The following is an 18,844-nucleotide window of genomic DNA, read 5'->3' on the forward strand; positions in this document are numbered from 1 at the left end:
CTCTTTGTTGGTCTCAGTGGAGGTGGGAGAGGTATGACTGTGGTAGCCTCTCCTCTGACATCGAGCATCAGGAAATGAGTTTGCGGAACCCACCCTGACTCAAGGGCTAAGCCCAACTAGGCCAGGGAAGGCTAATTAAGTCTCCTGGCCAGCGACCCCTACTCATTGTCAGTGTGGTATGTGGAATGGTTTGCCAAAGGTTTCTAGTAAAGTTTTGCTTCCTCTTAAAAGAGAATCAGGGGCCTTCCCTGGTGGTCTAGTGGCTAAGACTCCACGCTCCCAGTGCAGGGGGCATGGGTCCTATCTCTGGACAGGGAACTAGACCTCACATGCAGCAACAAAGATAGAAGATCCCACGTGCTGCAACTAAGGCCCAGCACAGCCAAATTAATAAATAATAATTTTTTTTTCTTATAAAGAGAGAAGATCAGTCTGTCTTTCTTGCTAATAACAACAAAGGTGTGTGTCACAGCAGTTACTACTAAGGACCGTCTGCCTGAGGACAAAGACAACACTGTGGGTGGCAAAGGGAGGACAGAAGAAACAGGCATCCTTGACATTGCTGAGCTGTTGGCTTTGCCAGCCCGAAAGCTCCCCCATGGGACTTCCCTGGGGGTCCAGTGATTGAGAATCCACCTTGCAATATACGGGACATGGGTTTGATCCTGGTCGAGGAACCAAGATCCCACATGCCACGGAGCCAGTAAGACATCCCTAGAATTTCTTTCCTTCTTGAGGCTGGAATAGTATCCTGTTGTATATATATATGCTACATTCTGTTTATCCACTCATCTGTCATTGGGCATGGATTATTCCACTGTTTGTTTATTGTGAATAATGCTGCTATGAACATGAGTGTACAAATATCTGTTCAAGTCCCTGCTTTCACATCTTTTCAATACATACCCAGAAGTGGAAATTCTGGATCATATGGATCATATGTATGTTTAATTTTTGGGAGAACCCCCAGACTGTTAAATACTAAATGCTTAAAATATATATATATATATATTAACCAAAAAGAAAAGAAGTTTATTTTGATGAGAAAATCAGAAAGTGTTAAGTGACCAGATCTTCTTGAGCTCTGGAAGCCACAGATAAAAACAATAAGAAAGCGAAAGCAGCTCTCATACTGAGAAAGAGAGTGCAGAGGTGCCGTGAGCCCAGAGTTGATCTGCAGCCTCTGGATGCTGGAGCTGGAAGGAAGGAAAGGTGAGGTCAAGAGGGCGGGGAGGGAGACCTGTGGAGTGCCTGCAGGGGCTGTTCCTAGGAGCTTCGGCATCCATTAACTTATTTAGTCATCAAAACAGCTCAGCAGGTGCCCTTATTTTTATGGACAAGTCTTGTCAGCTACTTCAAATTTTTAATTTTTATTGCTTTTAACAGCCGTAGAGAATATTTTTAAAAGGGAAGAAATCATTTTGAATCTACCTGTCTCACGCAAAATTCACTCTAATACTTCCCTGTTCTTTTTCAGGCTTTGCCATAATTTCTGTATGATTAAATAGTTATAATTTTATATTCTGTTTTTTTTTACTGCTATAGAAATCTTTGTGTTTATTATTTTAATAGATGTATATATGCATCAAGTGGTTTCATTTCAATTCAGTTAACCATTCCCCTACTGCTAAAAATGTACATGGTCTCCAGTTCTTCACTGCAGTTTTATAATAGTTATTATATAATTTTATTGTGTAATTATTATATAGCTTAACATCTTATAATTTTAGCAGTAAAGTGCTTCATCTATGTAACTTTTTCCTTTCAGACATTTTTTTTAAGACTTATTTCTTGTGGGATGTTAGTTCCCCAACCAGGGATTGAACTCGGGCGACAGCCGTGAAAGTACTGAGACCTAACCACTGGATCGCTAGGGAATTTCCTGTATTTTGCTTCTTTACACCCTTTGCCCAGTTATCTCCTATGTGACTTTAGCAGTTTTGCTTTAAAATGAACACCTTAGATACTGGAAGCAAAAATAGATTCAGTTCTTACCTCGGTTACTTCTTAATCTTGGACAAGTTATATTTAATTTCATTAAGCCTCAGATTTCTCATTTTCAAAAAAAAAAAAAACACTCATAGTACCTACCTCCTTGGATTATTGCAAAGATTAAATGAGCTAATGTATATGAATCACCTTAGTACAGGGCCTGGTACATTGAATATTCTCAGTTAATTTTAACCATCTTCATTCTCACTGCTTCAAGTTATCCCCCTACCTGATTTTCTTCTCTCCTTCTGTATCATCTTATATTTCCTTTTTTTCCGTATTACCCCCCACCTTTGAGTGACTGAGCTGCTGGGAGACAGGTAAGGGTGGACGGGTTGTGCAGGGCCAGCCCTGCCATCGTGTTCACACGTAGACATGACCTGGTCTGACTGAACATCATTGTCACTCCGGTTGTCTGTGTCTCCGTTCTGAGGGATGGATGGTCAACAGAGGAACTGCTGAGTTGGAAGGATGTACAGACACCCCGTCTGAGGTGCCCTGTGCTTCTCATCAGGGCTTCCTACGAGAGCTGGCATTCGCCTGGGATTGTTGAGGTGAAAGGGAAAGTGAAAGGCACTCAGTCATGTCCGACTCTTTGTGATCCCATGGACTCTACAGTCCATGGAATTCTCCAGGCCAGAACACTGGAGTGGGTAGCCTTTCCCTTCTCCAGGGGGTCATTTCCAACCCAAAGATTGAACCCAAGTCTCCCGCATTGCAGGCAGATTCTTCACCAGCTGAGCCACAAGGGAAGCCCAAGAATCTCTGGGTCTCCTGCATTGCAGGAGGATTCTTTACCAACTGAGCTGTCAGGGAAGCCCCTATTGGCAAGGATGTTTGTGGGAAAAAGTAGCCTCCTAACCTCCAGCTGGTTCAGGCTCTGCTGCCACAGATGCAAACCACAGCTTGCTATTTCTCCTCAGACAGAGCAATAAGGAGCAGAAGGTCCAGTCCACATGTCTGTATCACCTAATCCTCGACAGGCACTTTATATATAAGCTTTCTTACTGAGATGTGAAACAAGTTTGACAACTTGCCCCAAGACCACTGAGTGACTCCAAGGCCTGTACTCTCCACTCCGTAGCTCATCTGCATGTTAGTCATTTTTCATGTATTTAATATTTGAAGATATAGTACAGTGTATATTTTTTATAGTAGAAAGAAATTCCTTCTCATGAGTACTTATTTCTCATTCTTTCTTTTTGTCTCCTTTGTTTTTTATTTTTAATTTTCCATATTTTTGACTTGAGTCCAGCCCCATTGTTTTTATGAAGACTCTGACTCTCAGTAACTGCAGGGTTCCACTCTGATTTAGGTGCTTCTCCTCTAGGCTCCCAAGAATCAGGCTCAAGCCCTGGCATGAGTATGACGAAGCCACGGAGGTCTGATTTGATGTAAAATCCAGTTGGGTAGCATTAAAGTGTCTCTAACAGTCAGAACCCAGCACACCCGTGTTTGTGGCAGCATGATTCACAATAGCCAAACTGTAGCTATGACCCAAGTGTCCATGACAGATGAATAGATAAGCAAAATGTGGTATATCCATACAGTGGAATAGTATTCAGCCTTTAAAAAGGAGGGGGATTCTGACACATGCTTAGTATGTATGAATTCTGAAGTCATTATGCTAAATGAAGTAAGCCAGTCACAAAGGACAGACGACCATATGATTCAACTCATATGAGGCACCTGGAGTAGTCAAATTTATAGAGATAGTAAGTAGAATGGTGGTTGGAGGAGGACAAAATAGGGAGTTCTTATTTCATGGGTACAGAGTTTCAGTTTGGGAAGATGAGGAAAGTTCTGGAGACGGATGGTGGTGATGGCTGAACAACCATGAGAATTTACTTAATACCACTAAACTATATACTTTAAAAGGGATCAAATAAAAAAAAAAAGAAAAAAAAGAAAAGGGCTCAAATGATAAATTTTACGTTGGGTATATTTTACCACAATAAAATACTTTGTCAAAGAAAAAAAAAAATCGGGACTCAACCAAGAATATGAAGAACATGTAAAGAGGTTCATTGAAAAAAGTTAGCAGCAACTTGGGTGAGAAGCCTACAGTTCAAATGAGAGGAAAGAATTGAGTTAGATTGTAATTTAGACTCAAGAAAACCAGCTCTGTCAGAAGGGTAGAAACTTGACATTCCCCATCTTCGCAGCAACCCTAAGAGGGGTCGGGAGCTTCTTAGCAAAGAATCACCTGGACATCTATGTGCCCAGAGGTCATATTTGGCCTTCCGGGAATGTCAGTCCCTACAGATAGTATCAGTAATTTAAGAGTTGCAAGCACTGCTGAAGTATTTGGAAAGGTTTTGCTTGTTCAGTTCAGTTCAGTCACTAAGTCATGTCTGACTCTTTGCGACCACATGGATTGCAGCACGCCAGGCCTCCCTGTCCATCACCAGAGTTTACTCAAACTCACGTCCATTGAGTCGGTGATGCCATCCACTATCATCTTCTGTCGTCCCCTTCTCCTCCCGCCCTCAATCTTTCCCAGCATCAGGGTCTTTTCAAATGACTCAGTTCTTTGCATCAGGTGGCCAAAGTTTTGGAGTTTCGGCTTCAACATCAGTCCTTCCAATGAATATTCGGGACTGATTTACTTTACGTTGGACTAGGATTTCCTTTCAGTCCAAGGGACTCTCAAGAGTCTTCTCCAACACCACAGTTCAAAAGCATCAATTCTTCGGCACTCAGCTTTCTTTATAGTCCAGCTCTCACATCTCACAGCTTGTTAGGGCAAGCATTTGAAGCACTTAAAAAGAAATTGAATGTGTTAAATTCATGAATACGGTTTTTAAAGTTTCAGGGAATTTAATAAAGCTGTTAATGGTACCAGTTGAGATTTGAACTTATTTAAACCTAGTCAACTTGAGTTAATCCATTCTCTTTATAAATAGAATAATAAGGTTGTAGACTGAACACCACTGCCTAAAGAAGATAGACGTTTTAAGCTGGTAATTTTAAAAACCAAAGTAACCTACATGGTCTTTTCTGTGCACAAAATCTACCCTCAGACATTTAAGAAATTTATACTGACTGCTCCAGTCAGGTCTAGAACTTTGTACTCCACAGCACACTTGCTCATTTATCTGTGGGTTTTTTCCACTAGTACACAAATTCCTTGAGGCCACAACCACATTTGTGTCCTAAGCACCTAGTATGGCGCCAGGCACACAAAAGGTGCCCAACAGATGGTTGAAGGAGGTAGCCTAGGGGGAAAAGACATGCTTGAATTTATCCAAGTGCTATGCTTGCTAATTTTGTACACACACAACCTGCAGCAGTTACCTGCCCAGATACCTGCAATAACTTCTGTTTTGATATCTATGTGGATGTTTGCTAGATGAATCTGTCTACTTACTTTAACAGATTACTATAAATACATTATAACAAGTATAACTGGACAAAGAAATTATGAGGACCATTATTATTTTTTCTGTTGTTATTCATTCACTAAGTTGTGTCCGACTCTCTGTGACCCCATGAATTGCAGCCCACCAGGCTTCCCTGTCCTTCTCTATCTCCCAGAGTTTGCTTAGACTCATATCCATTGAGTCAGTGATGCCATCCAACCATGTCATCCTCTGTTGCCTTCTTCTCCTCATGCCCTCCATCTTTCTCAGCACCTGGGTCTTTCCCAGTGAGTTGGCTCTTCGCATCAGCTGGATTATTATTTTTATTTTCCCCCTAAGGATCTTATGTAGTCATGTCTACATAATGAGTTCCTGATCCATATTTGCCCGATACCCTCCCGAGAGAAAAATGTTGCTTCTGTGAGACTCCCTTCCTTGGATGGCCAGTGTCACACAGAAGACTGTCCTCTGCTGTGCTGAACTTGTGATCACATCTATGGATCCAGAGGCACTGTGTTTGGACAAAAGCATCAAGGATTCAGGGCTTCCCTGGTGACTCAGTGGTAAAGAATCTGCCTGCCAGTGCAAGAGAGGCTGGTTCAGTCCCTGGGTCGGGAAGATCTCCTGCAGAAGGAAATGGCAACCCACTCCAGTATTCTGACCTGGGAAATTCCATGGACAGAGAAGCCTGGCAGGCTACTGTCCATGGGGTCGCAAAGAGTCAGACAGGACTTAGCGACTAAACAACAACAATCAAGAATTCAAGCTAGGGAACAAATAGAGAGAGGGCCCCCAAAGCATCTTGAGAAAGCTGGGGGCAGAAATGTCCTCTCTCCAAGGCGGGAGCCATGTCTTCACGCATGGTTTCCTCTTTTGGCACCTTTCCCCTCATGGTGGGGCAGATCCGGGAGCGAAGAAAGGGGCGGCGGTGGGCCCTTGGCTGTCAGGCTGTTAGTGACGAGCTGTTTTCAGCAATTATGCCCTTCCAGCCAGGGTGTGACGGCTGGCACCTCTGGTAATGAGATGATTTCCAGGGCTTCGTGTTTAAGGCTCTGCCGGCTTCCTCTTGGCCTTCGCTTGCTGCTCTCCTTGGCAGCTTCGGAGTTTACTGACATTATTACAAATGTGGCATGCTCTTCTTGGCCGACACGAAAACTCAGGGAAGACGTGCCAGTCTGCCATGACAGAGGGCCCTTGGAGGAAAACGTGAAGCTGGGTGTAGCCACCATAGCAGACTTGTCCCCAGGGAGTAACAGACACAGGCTCATCAACTGCCTTTCAAGAATACCCCATCCCTGAATTTGTCAGCAAGTGGAAATTCCCATTGTCCACTCGAGCAACAGGGGGGCTTTTTTCTTAGGTAGGCCTAGCGTTGTTGGTGAAGTTGTCAAACCGGCTAGAAAAATGATTCACTCAGTAACTCATCAGGTAATTATTTTTTTGAATTGAGATTCTTTTTTAAAAAAATTATTTATTTATATATTTTTTGGCTCTGCTGGATCTTTGTTGTTCCCACGGGCTTTCTCTAGATGCGGCTACTCTCTAGTTATGGTGCACCGGCTTCTCATTGCAGTGGCTTCTCTTGTTTCAGAGCACAGGCTCTGGAGCAAGTGGGCTTCAGTAATTGCAGCACACAGGCTCAGTAGTTGTAGCGTGTGGGTTTAGTTGCTCCATGGCATGTGTGATCTTCCTGGTTCAGTTCAGTCGCTCAGTCATGTCTGATTCTTTGAGACCCCATGGACTGCAGCATGCCAGGCCTCCCTGTCCATCACCAGTTTCCAGCGTTTACTCCAACTCATGTCTATTGAGTCGGTGATGCCATCCAACCATCTCATCCTCTGTCGTCCCCTTCTCCTCTCACCTTCAATCCTTCCCAGCATCGGAGTCTTTTCAAATGAGTCACTTCTTCACATCAGGTGGCCAAAGTATTGGAGTTTCAGCTTCAGCATCAGTCCTTCCAATGAATATTCAGGGCTGATTTCTCTTAGGATGGACTGGTTGGATCTCCTTGCAGTCCAAGGGACTCTCAAGAGTCTTCTCGAACACCACAGTTCAAAAGCATCAATTCTTCAGCGCTCAGCTTTCTTTATAGTGCAACTCTCACATCTGTACATCAGGGATCAAACCCATGTCCCCTGCATTTCCAGGTGGATTCTTAATGACGACCACTAGGGAAGTCCTCATCAAGTACTTATTGAGAAAACACTGTTTGGCAAGGGAAGACTGATGCTGGAGGTGAACAAAGAAAATGCGGTCCCTCCTCTCACAGAACTCATGGGCTGGAGAAAGACACACACATCAAACCAGTGGCCACCATGTTTGATGTGTAGTTGTGACAAATGATGGGAAGACAAAGTGCACGTGCTGTGAGCATATAAAACAGGACTACAGGCTGGAGAGGAGTCCTTATGGAAATGACATTTGCACTAGGATCCAACAGCGACAACTAGACCGAGAGTGGGATATGGGGCAGAGTGGAGTGGAAAGCCTTGGGGGCCAGAGGAGAGGCATGTGCAAAGGCCCAGGGGCAGCAGGAAGCCTGGGAGAAGGTTGTGTGGCTGGAATGCCCAGAGCCCAGGGGTCATGCAGAATGAGGCTCGAGGGGTAGCAGGACGGGATGATGCAGACCTGGGTACAATCAGATCTACACAAGTATTCTAAGGAGAGAGTAAGGCCGCTGAGGATGTTAAGCAGCAGAGATGAGAGTCTTATAAAAATATTATTCTGGATGCTGTGGAATGGATCGGAGTTGATGGTGAGGCCATCCATGTGCCATCACAATGGTGAGTGGGAAGAATGGAGGTGATGAGGGATGCAGAGGACATGGGAGACCCGGTCCCCTACCCTCCCTCCCTCTCCCCCTCCCTTCCTTCCTTCCTTTCTTCCCTCCTTCCCCTCCAAACCTATCCACTTTCTCTGCTCCAAAAGACAGAAATGGACTCTTTTTCTTAGAAGATCTTTACAGTTTTCAAGTAAAATTCTATCTTCCTATCTTTATGGGGAACTTCCTCAAAGAAACAGGTACCTACAATTCTCTGCCAGAGGAAAGATTTTAGGAAAGCCATGTTCAGTTCTGAAGGAGTGAAGGGCTTCCTCATAAATGCAGTAGACCCTCCTGCGCCACCCCGAGAGCCCCCTGCCTAGGCCCATTTGAACCCCCAAAGTGATCTGATTTCCATCAATCCCAAAGCCAGCCAAGCAAGGTCACGTTTACAGGACTCCCTCCCAGCGACCGTCCAGAAAACAATAAAAACAGATGCAGGCCCTGCTGTGGTACAGAAGCCCACTTTGGAAACCAGGGGGTCAAGTGCCCATTACCCAGGTAAGCGGGCTCTCCATGGGAGAGCAGAAGTGCGCGCCCACATGCCAAGAGGAGAGGCGCTGGGAAGCACCGGGGCCGCCTGGGAAAGGGGGCCTCATCCAGGCAGCGCTAATCAAACCGGACAATGCCACGGAGCTGGCGTGGCTGAGCCAGGAGCGAGGCAAGGACGGGCTGGCGGAGAAGGGCCTCCCTTCCTCCAAAATCAATGTCCCTGTTAACTTGGGCAGAAGAAAATCTGACAGCTCTGGAAACCTGCCCATCTGATGAGAAGGAGGAAGCTGAGAAGCGGTTGGAGCCCGAGAAAGCCCCGGGATGCAGGCGCGATCAGTTGCCCGTTGGGGACCCGGTGGCGAGTCGGCTCTGCTCTGCTTTTACCGAAGCCCAAGAGGACAGGTGCTGCTGCTGCCAGTCCCCATACGGCCTCCGCAGCTGCCTGTGACGAGCCTGCCCCTCCGGTGATCCCAGCTGGATCTGTCTTATAAAAGATCCAAGAAGCCAACGGGGCCGTCGGCGTCTGAACCCGAGCCCCCTGAGGTCTGGCCAGCGTAGGGCCATTCCATTTTCTGTTAATATCTGGGATTTAACCAAGAGGCAACTGGCATAAATGAAACCTACAGAGAAACCGAAGTCCTGCCATGAAAATTCTAGTGACAAGCCACCCTGTTGTGGATAGAGTGATGCTATTCGACTGGTCCATGATACTTATTTAAGGCCACTTGTGTGAAGAGACTAATAGGAATCCACAACCCTATTATTCATATTTAAATATGAACAATATTAATTATGTGGCTAATGCCAGAACCTATATGATTCATATTTCAAAATCCAAAGAGTTCTGAAAGCAAAAAATTTTATTATAAGTTTTCAGCTGATTTCACTTGGGAGCAAAATCTGCCCTAAACTCACTTGGGGCAACTGGTCGACTCCATCCACTGTGTGTGACTACTCCTACATTTTGCTCCAGATTTCTGGGTGGGCTGACATAAGATAAACTGCCTGTGTAACCTTTGGCTTTCTCAAAAGATTTTTCATTCTAAAATACGTTTGTCTCCCAGGCTTTCTAACCTGTGGTGGTAAACTTGCATTGTTATGGGTTTGAGGACTTGTGGTCTAGTGGACAATTAGGAAACCCGAGGGCAGACTAAATAGAGCCCTTTGCGCTATAAATATTTAATAGCCATAGAAATGTTTGGGGTTGATGGAATTGCGGGAATTCCCTCTTCCGTAGTCTGAGTCCAAATTTCAATGGAGACTGCATGCGGTGAAAAAAGCATGGGTTTGGGAGTCAAAAGGTGCCTGGGCCATTATTAATGACCCATGTGGCCTTGGGCAAGACTTTTCTCCTCCCTGGATCTCATCCATAAAATGAAAGACGTGGACAGGATGGTCCCTAAGGACACTTTGGGTTTTTATATTCCATAATTCTATGAGCTACCTACAGGAGGGATGAGGGGCTGGGTAGCAAGAAGCTCAGATAAGGCCTCAAAGTGGGGAAAGCAAGGACACAGGTGCCTGTTCCGGTCCACTCCTAGGGATGGAAATAACACAGCCGGTCAGCTGGGGTTGGGCAAAGCGTGCCCCCATGTACGGAACCGCTCACACATCCTTGGTGCTGGGTGATCGATACACCCAGGACCTGGGAAGGCAGCGGGCCTGGCAAGGAGTGAGGCTGAGGAGGGTCCCTGTCGTGTCGGGGCTGTGACACTGCGTTCTGCTGAAGTCAGTTTGGCTCCGTTTCACGCGTACCTAGCAGATTTACCAGATTGTGAAAATGAACGTTTTCTATGCGCGTGGCTGAGTTTTGCATGCATCTGTTCACTCATCTAAACCTTAGTTACATGCTGCTAGGAGAGCGAAAGGCTATAATTTCTTCTCTTTGAAGCAAGAGTGGTAAAGGCACCATGATTTCTGCTTCACAGATCTGCGCCAAAATGGTGCACCACTTTCCTTCTTATTGTCCCAGGGAAAAAAAAAAGTGATATGGCAGTATTTTCTACTGGGTTTGCAAACGGTCCTGACTGACTTTAATGAAGAGCCCAGTGCCTGAAAGCATGGTTGTCAGATTGTAAATATCCAGTGGAATGCAAACACGAGTATTTAACTGTATCATTTTCATGTGACATTAATAAGCCCTTGTTGGCTTGTCATGTTTCCATTTTAGATGACAGTGCTTCCTTCAGATGTCAGTGGTCATGCTCCAAGACAATGATACTAGTACTTATTCAGTGCTTACCATTTCTGGGATGCTTTTATCACCCTTAATTAGTAAACCACAAATAATCTCTGCTCCATAGCTTAGTGCTGTAGTCTTCAGTGTTCACAAGGAGGGCATGCGCCGGTGACTAATAAGTAGGATGGATTTTAGAATCAGTCAAACTCAGAGTGGACTCTGACTTACTGGGTATCTGTCTCTCGGCAAGCCTCCAAGTCCTCCTCTGTAAAATGAGGATTTGTTGTTGCTGTTCAATCGCTCAGTCGTGTCTGACTCTTTGCAACACCAAGGACTGTAGCCCGCCAGGCTCCTCTGTCCATGGAATTTCCCAGACAAGAATACTGGAGTGAGTTGCCATTTCCTCCATTCAGGAGATCTTCCCGACCCAGGGATGGAACCTGCGTCTCCCGCATTGGCAGGCAGGTTCTACTGCTGAGCCACCAGGGAAGCCCTGGGCTTATCACAGAGTAGGTTTGAAGATTAAATCAGAATATGCATGTCAGGACTCCCTTGGCAGTCTGGTGGTTAAGACTTCATGCTGCCAGTGTGGGGGGTGCAGTTTTGACCCCTGGTCAGAGAACTAAGATCCACATGCCGAGTGGTATGGCCAAAAAAAAGAACGTGCACATTGACATCATAACCTAGTGCCTGGCCTACAATAAGTGCTCAGTATATCTTAACCTGAAACTAGATGACGGCCACTTTGCCGTCCCCAGGTCCTCCAGCTCCTGGGAATCACATCAGAGCACAAAATTTCCTATCACAGAAAACTCCATAGGCCATTGTTATGGACCAAAATCACCCCACCTTTTCTACTCCCTCCCTGCTTCCTCTCCATTCTCATTTTATTTTGCAGAGAAATTTGGTTTTCCTGTCTCATTCCTAGTTCATCCCTGCCTTGCCCTGAGGGTTCTTTCCACTAGCAAATGGCCTAACCACTTTTTTTTTTTTTGCTTGCTTTTAAACAAACAGAAACAGTTCTTTCTACCCTTAGCCTTTCTATACCAACTTTATCAAAGGCAATGATTAAAATAAAAAAAATGTTAAAAGACCGTTTTCTCCTTGAAGAATTCTGACACCAGCTCTTAAGTTACCCTTCCCTCCTCCTCAGCATTTAGATATTATGGGTTACTGCAAGTCCTGGTTCAAGGGCTGGCAAACCTATTGAAAAGTAAGGAATTTACCCAGGTCTTGGAGTCGGAAACAGAGACTGAATTCAGAGCATAGGAATTAAGACTCCTAGATGTTCCTTTATCCCAAAGGCAAGGTTTTTTCAAACACTGACATGAAAAAATGGGACAGGGACTTTGCTGGTGGTCCAGCAGCTATGACTCCACACTCCCAATGCAGGCAGCCTGGGTTCAATCCTCGGTCGGGGAACTAAGTACCACATGCCTCAACTAAGAGTTCACATGCTGCAGCTGAAGATCTTGCATGCCTCAACTAAGACCTGGTGCAGCCAGATAAATAAATATTAAAAAAATAATTTGGGAGAGAGCCAAGGTGGGGCTCCTGAAGCACAAGTTTCTCTAGTGGCCCCAGGGTAGCATGCCTGGCCTGGGTCATCCCACTCTGCTTCTCGGGCTGACACTTCAGCCCCAGTTGCTCACCAGGACTGGTAGAATCACCCCATGGAACGACCTGTGAGGAGCGGCATTCCCAGGAATAACGGTTAGAAGTCACAGTTCCAAAAGAGGCCTGAAACCCTACAAGCTTCTGGGCACAACTTTTGTGTGTGGATGGGTGTGTACAGGTGTGTGTGTGTGTGTGTTGTGTCTCTAGGAGGATGATATGTTTGTGTGTGGATGGTGTGTATGGATGGGTGTGTAGAGGTATAGGGGGGAGTATGTAGGGGTTGTGGGTGATGAGGGAATGTGTGAATGAGAGAATGGATGAACCTTAAAATGTTCAGAGCAGGGACTTTCCTGGGGTCCAGTGGTTAAGACTCTGTGATTCCAATGCAGGGGATATGGTTTCGATCCCTGGTTGGGGAACTAAGATCCTGCATGCTGCACAATGCGGCCAAAAAGAAAAAAGTAGTTCAGAGGAAGTCTACAAGCAGAGCAGCCTGGCCGCATTTCCTGTAGGTACGATTATCCATTCTTACTTCAATCATTTCTAAACTGTAGTCAAACAGCATAACATAATAATTATGTTCATCATGATTAGTTCAGTATTTACCAAGTGCTTAAATGTTCAAAGCATTGCACTGGTGAGTCTTGGCAGGGGACAGAGGAATATAAAATAGCCATTTTATTTTTCTCATTGTCCAGTTTAAGCTCTGGCTTGTTTGACACAAACAGCACTCACCAAGCTCCATCAAGTTCCTATAAGATTTGGCAACTCGTCCTGGTTTGAACTGATTTCTCACCAAATGAAAACATTTAATATGAAAAATGCCAAATTTGGGACTTCTCTGGCGGTCCAGTAGCTAAGGTTTCCCTCTCTCAATGCAGGGGCCCTGGGTTTGATCCCTAATCAGGGAACTGCATCCCACATGCCACAACTAAAACGTGGTACAGCCAAATAAATAAATAAAATTTTTAAATGCCAAATTTGGGACAGAAATCTGTTTTTCAGGATGTAACCCCAAATAATACTTTAATATACTGTTGAAGATGTTTTTGCTCAAAAATAACTCCCAGTGACTATGCCCTTACGTTTGTCGGTCACGGCCACAGTGGAATAGACCTGAAAAGCTGAGCAAGGCCGAGTAAAAGAAGGCCGCAAAGAAGATAAATATGCCAACTCTTTTCTAACGCCTTCTGGCTGGGATTTCATGGGAAGTGGCAGGGGGTCTTAATGTATACAACAGGTAGGACTGGATTTTCTTCCTTCCCATCGACAATGGGATCATGCTTATGCAAAGATGTGAGTGACACTGGAAATGTAAGGGCCACATAATTACCTAGGCATTTGCTCATTCTTTCTCAGCCAGGTCAGCTCCTAACCAGATTATCTTGCTTAAGGACCTGAGTTCATCCCTGGTATTTCCTTCCCAGGGATGATTTTCACTGAGAATGTAGTGTGTTTCCTGAAAAGAATTAGATTCTATATTGGTTGTACTTAAATGTGGAACAGCTGTCTTCTGCTTGGGCTTCCCTGATAGCTCAGTTGGTAAACAGTCTGCCTGCAATGCAGGAGACCCTGTTTGGATTCCTGGGTCGGGAAGATCCACTGGAGAAGGGATAGGCTACCCACTCCAGTATTCTTGGGCTTCCCTTGTGACTCGGCTGGTAAAGAATCCACCTGCAATGTGGGAGACCTGGGTTCGATCCCTGGGTTGGGAAGATCCCCTGGAGAAGGGAAAGAGGCTACCCACTCCATTGTTTTGGCCTGGAGAATTCCATGGAGAGGTCCATGGGGTCGCAAAGAGTTGGACACTGCTAAGCAACTTGCACCGTCTTCTGCTTAGATTTCAACACATAAATCTTTTCCTTTGTGTGTGTGTGTGACACACACACAGAGAATATGAATGAGAGATAAAAATGTAAGTGCTGAGCTAAGATAGGAAGACCTCGGTTCCAGTTCTTGCCCAACCTCTTGTTAGATGTGGGAATTTGTGTGGTAGACATCAGCCAGTTAGTCAGCAAAACCTTCTACTTCCTTCTGGTACATAGATGATACTTCTCAGCCTCTTTGCAGTGTCATATTGGCATGTGAACTTTGAACCCACAGAATGTGGATGGACGTGATGTATACCTCCAGCTGTGTATGCATGCTCAATCACAGTCCTGTCTGACTCTTTGTGACCTCATGGACTGTCACCCACCAGGCTCCTCTGTTCATGGAATTTCCCAGGCAAGAATACTGGAGTGGGTTGCTATTTCCTACTCCAGGGAATCCTCTCAGCCCGAGAGTTGAACCTGAGTCTCCGGCATTACTGGCGGATTCTTTACCACTGTGCCACCTCCAAAGCCCAGAAAACTCTCACCCACAAACCCTTTTCTCTATCTTCCATGTAACAGCCAGATGAGAGACTTTGGACATTGTGGATTAAGATGAGATCCACTGATACACTGGGTCCCAGAAGATACAGCACCCAACTCCACCCCACCACAGATTAGTTTTGACAAGAATAAGAAAGAACTACTAGTGTGTAAGCCCCCGTGACTGTGGGTATCTGTTATAGCAGCTCATCCTGCTGTGGTTAAAACGTGAGGTCTGCCCTCTTCAGTCCCTATAGCTGTAAGGTAGGATTTACTTTTTTGGAAAGCTCCACTTAATCCCCTTGAGGTCAAAATGTGTGTAAAAATATTTTTCTTCTTCCATGTTCTCTTCCTGCCCTTCCTCATGCATTTTTACTTAGTTGTAGTAATAGTTTCAATATAATTTTATATTTAGCTCTTTTTTGCGTAGCACACCACAAGCATTTTTCCGCATCGCTGCAGTCTTCGTAATTATAAATGTTAATGACTGTTTAATATTCCATCAAGCTGGTGTACCATAATTGTCTAAAACAAGTGTGAGATGCTGCTGTTATACCCTGCTTTGAAACAATCCAGCTTATGAAAACAGTGAAATCAGGGGGGTGAGTACTAAAGTTAAAGACATTTTTACTCATCAAAAGAAATCTCTGCAAGGGACTTTTAAATACTGAGTTCCCCTTCTGTTTCTTTGGTATAATTTAAATTACAAACATGTAATATACCCTCAGCCACCTACTATGCAAAGCAAGATACCTGTATTTTATTATACGATTGTTGACATGTGCATTCTTGGCTTCTGGTTGCAGGTTCCCTAAAGCAGACCTGATCTGGGTGATGTTTCCTGAGTGTTAGACCTCCTCCACTTTTGATGGTCTGACCAGGCACTGAAGATCATGGGGTAGGGGGTGTATTCATGGGCCCCCCCCATGTTTGCATCCATTGTTTTTGCATGTACCCATGTTTAAAAAATCGTGTCTTAACTGCAAAAACAACAATACAACAGCAAACAGCAGTTTAACAGCAATAATAGAATAACAGAAAAGGAGAACATCACTCAGAAATTCATCTCCGTAACAGCGGATGTGCTACTTCAAGACCCTTTATTTACTATGCCCGTATGCACACATAATATATGCCTACTTATTTTCACCTGAGTTCAGTTTTGTGTCCTACTTCCATCAAATAACCCTAGACATCCTCACATTGTTTCATAGTCTCAATATTAGTATAAAATTCCTGCACTGTCTAAACTCTCACCATTGGAGTAGTCACTGTCTTACAGAACTGTCTTATAAGTCACAACTTGCAGAAACTTTTAACCCAGCGTTTACCATCTGGATCAAAATTCCAACGTGGGTTTGTATGTGTGTACTGGCAGAAAAGGTTTGGATTTTGAATGGATTCAGGTCAGAGTGTATTCAGCTGTATTTCTGCTGCGATGACACTGCATGTCATTTAAACATGTATGTTATCACTAACATCCAATCCATCTCAAGTTATTGTCTTCCAAGAGAGGTTTGTTAGCATGTAGTTACATTGTTTAAGTACATTACCATACATGTTTAATATGGTATAGAAGGAAAACATAAGTTGTATCTGCTATTATATAGTCCCATGTACTGTAAAAAATGCACTCATGAGTACTCATTCATTGTTAAATAATTGTAATCAATGTTTTAAATCCTTTACATTGTGTAGAATAGTGGGTGGTTATGTGGGCAATTAAACTGTCAAAAATGTTTTCTAAAGGTTTTCAGATGGGCTGAAAATATAATACTTTTGATTCTATTCATAATGATGGAATATAGGCTCATGCGCTCCTAAAAGTTGCTATCTGGCCATTTTCAAGGGATGGATTAGATTTCGGATGTTGAAGTATATCTCTGTTTGTCCCTATCTCTTACTAGGCTCTGAGCACCTTAAAGATAGGCACTATAACGTATTCATCTTTGGATTCTCAGCATCTAACCCAATATCTGGCACTTAATTGGTTTAATTCACATTATTCTGTGAACAAATGAATGAACAGATACCATAGATGTTAACTATAGTCCACAGTTAATTTCACCGATGGAATTTGCTTTATTTTCTACCTATCTCTCTCCTAATTCAATCCCGAATTCTCCAACAGAGTCACCATCTATTCTCCAGCCTTGAGCCAGTTTGCTCACTAGATTGTTATCTGGGAGTTTCCCTTCCTATCTGGGAAGTTCTTTGGCTTAATTTCTGAGTTGAAATTCTGTTTACTGGATCCATTCAGTTAGGGTTAGGGTTAGGGCAATCCTATTTTATTGGCCTGAAAAATCCCTTCCGCTGTATTCCACCTGTTCCAGGGAATCCCTGGGAGTCACTGATCTGTTTCCTGTCTCCAGAATTCTGCCTTCTCCAGAATGTCATATAGTTGGAATTAGATTGGCTTCTTTCACTTAGCAATATGCATTTAAGTTTCCTTCGTGTCTTCATGTGGTTTAATGGCTTTTCTTTTTACTGCTGAGTAGTATTCCACTGTGTGAGTGTATGACAGTTTATCCCTTCACCTATGAAATTTGCTTTATTTTCTACATTTCTCTCACCTAGTTGAATCCCAAACTCTCCAACAGAGTCACCATCTACTGCTCCAGTCTTTAGTCGATTGCTCACTAGATTGTTATTTGGGACCTTCCTTTCCTTTCTGGGAAGTTCTTTGACTTAATTTCTGAGTTGAATATTCTGTTTACTGGATCTCATGTCTTTTTCTTTCCTGATTTATTCTCTTATTTTAATGGTATATCCTTTATTAACTACCTCAGATAGGATACATGAGAGAGAAGTTTTTAAAAACACTTGACATGTCTGCAAGTCTTTATTCTATCCTCATAAATCAGACTTTTCTAGACTTAAATCCTAAGAGGAAAACAAGTTGACTTGCTGTTGGCTTAGTATAAGCATGTTATTTAGAGATTCCAAAATGGTTAACCTTCTATTATTTCTTGTATCTTTGGTCTAGTTTTTCTTTTCTACTGTTTCGAAAGCTATCAGACTAATAGCCCCCTCCACTTAATTTTTTTTTGTAAAATAGTTTGAATTAGCTACACTTCATTATTTTAGCATTTGAAACATTAACCTCTGTGCAGAGGTATATTTTATAGCGTAAGGGTGGCTATGTTCACTTACTAACATTTCTTTCTCCACTTTTGGATTGAAACAAGCACAGAATAATTAGAGACTATTTCTGGCAAATAAAACAGTTAATAGTTGGAAAGGTATGTTTTAGTGAAGGTTGTTTATAAACACACCTCTTGCTGCCAAGATCTTAAAGTTTAATTAATTAGCATCACCCCAGCTTCCCCTTTCCTCTTCTGTCGCTTGCTTTCATCTTCCTTCATTTATTTTATACACACAAACACACTCACACTTCTCATTCTCCTACTTTCTCTTTATCTCTGTCTGCACAAGTTTGCACACAGATTTGGCTTCCCTTCTAGCATTTCTTCCCCCTGCACTCCATCAAGAAATATTTTCTGCATCTCTAATTTCATCAAGATATGCCTGACTGAGAATGTCAAAACCACTGAGCAGAAGTGTTTAATCCAAAGTTGGCTCTGCTGGTGATGATCAGCTGAGGAAACAACCTCGGGTTTTTTTCTTAATTATTTGTTAGGACATAAGTTTCCACTGTATGAAATAGATTCACATCCCCCTTCTCGCTCCCTGCTCTTCACTGTGCCGGCTCCCGCTAATTTCCAATAGAACTTTCTGTACCCAAGTAAGACACATGGAGAGAAAGGTACCTGGCCATACGTGGGAACACTGCCTCCAGCAATGGTTTTCCGAAGGTAAATAGTCACTTCATGATTTATCCGACAGTCAGATTCTGGCCATATTTATGGAACTCCATAAACTAAGGTCTGCGAGTTGAGTTGGTCACCAGCAACAAACCCCAAAATAGTCTAGGCAGCCCACCGTGGAGCTCAGAGCAGAAGATCCCAGCTCCTGTCCCTACTTCATAGCTTGATGGCCGGGTGACATCAGGAAAGTCTGTTAACCT

General features: G+C 43.8%; 1 protein-coding gene across 4 annotated transcripts in view; it reads left to right on the plus strand.

Annotated features, from left to right (window-relative positions):
- CLYBL (citramalyl-CoA lyase) overlaps positions 1–18,844 on the plus strand; it is a 229,665-nt gene that overhangs the window by 137,611 nt on the left and 73,210 nt on the right. The gene's annotated exons all lie outside the window — the stretch shown is intronic.

The sequence above is a fragment of the Cervus elaphus genome, chromosome 30 (genome assembly GCF_910594005.1).
Source record: "Cervus elaphus chromosome 30, mCerEla1.1, whole genome shotgun sequence".
NCBI lineage: Eukaryota > Metazoa > Chordata > Mammalia > Artiodactyla > Cervidae > Cervus > Cervus elaphus.